Raw genomic sequence first — 1488 nt, 5'->3', positions numbered from 1 at the left:
AAACCGTAGCCTCTATTGTTGATCCTCTTGTGTCCCCTTTCTGTGGTTGTACCTGCAATATCTCTGTATCTTATCTGAGTACATTGGAAACTGTGTATACAGGTATTAGAACTAGGAAACTTAAAGGGAATGCCAAAATCGAGAGACACAGGGTAAAAAACACAAAAGATTACAAAAGCAATACTTGCAAAACTGTTCAGTGTAAATCTACTGAACACCTCATGGGGGGAAAGGGAAAAGGGAAGGAGAGAGGGGGGAATGAGGGAGGAGGTAACAAAAAGTACAAGAAATGTATCCAATGCCTAACATATGAAACTGTAACTGCTCTGTATATCAGTTTGACAATAAAAAAAATGAAAAATGAAATACATATATAAAGCAACTCTGCCAGAGGCAGCGAGGGGCTGGGCAGAGCAGCCATGGAATGTCAGTGCTGGGTGTTGCTGAAGGACAATCCTGAGGTCACCAAAAAGTTTCTCAAAAATCAGGTCTATATCCTAACTTGTAACATGTTGATGTTTACAGGATGGATCCCGAACTTCTTAGTGTGGTATGAAGACCAGTGTGTACAGTGTTATTTCTCTTCCCTACTACAGAAAAGTATGGAGGAGTCACAAAGAGGAGGAAGAAAATAGTCTCAGGGTCAGGATGTTACTTCATCAGTGTATTTCACGAAGCAAACTATCAGCAATGCCTGTAGAACAATTGGACTAATCTCTACTATTGCAAACAACGAGGACAAGATGAACTTTGAATCTGGATCAGTGTTGAAAAAGTTTCTGGAGGAGTCTGTGTCCATGAGCCCTAAAGAGCAATCCAGATGCCTGGAGAACCATGACACTCCTGGAGTTACTCATGAGACCCATGCTCATGAAGGTCAGACTGAGGCACCAAGCCTAGATGAGGAACTCTTCATTTTATTACATTAGTTTATGTAGATAGGCATCTCTATGAATTAGATGGGCAGAAGCCATTTCCAATTGACCATGGGAAAATTAGTAATGAAATGTTATTAGAAGATGCCACAAAAGTTTGTAAGAAGTTTATGGAGCATGACTCTGATGAACTATGGTTTAATGCTATTGCTCTTTCTGCAACATAGTTGGATGATAATGGAAACACCAAATACTGTATCATTTACAACAGAAGTTAAATTCCCACTGCCATATACTAACTCCAAATGTTTTCATTAACTTGACTGAATAAACTTTATGTGAATTTAAAAACAATAACTCTGCCTGATAAATGCCATTACTTCAGATGAGGAAACTGAGGCAAGAAAGATTGCTGTAATATTAATCCCATAAACAACTAAGACATGCCCTTCATTCAGCTAATTAGCTAAGATTTCTTCTAGGAATGGAAATAAAGTACTTCCTTGGCCTCTATCAATTCTTTTATTTGTCAGCTGCTTGTAAACATTAATATACGAATATTCTTTGCCTGAGGCTTTTTTTTCAAACTCACAAGTAAAAGAAAAGATGTGAA

At 38.1% G+C, this 1488-nt stretch overlaps 1 pseudogene; it reads left to right on the top strand.

Moving 5' to 3' along the window:
• The first annotated feature begins 405 nt into the window (after positions 1-405).
• On the top strand, positions 406-1105 carry LOC125349913 (annotated as a pseudogene).
• The last annotated feature ends 383 nt before the right edge of the window (positions 1106-1488 follow it).

Source organism: Perognathus longimembris, chromosome 4, assembly GCF_023159225.1.
Source record: "Perognathus longimembris pacificus isolate PPM17 chromosome 4, ASM2315922v1, whole genome shotgun sequence".
In the NCBI taxonomy this organism is placed as follows: domain Eukaryota; kingdom Metazoa; phylum Chordata; class Mammalia; order Rodentia; family Heteromyidae; genus Perognathus; species Perognathus longimembris.
Note: the sequence above shows the minus strand (reverse complement) of the source record. Positions and strands in the feature narration are given on the sequence as shown.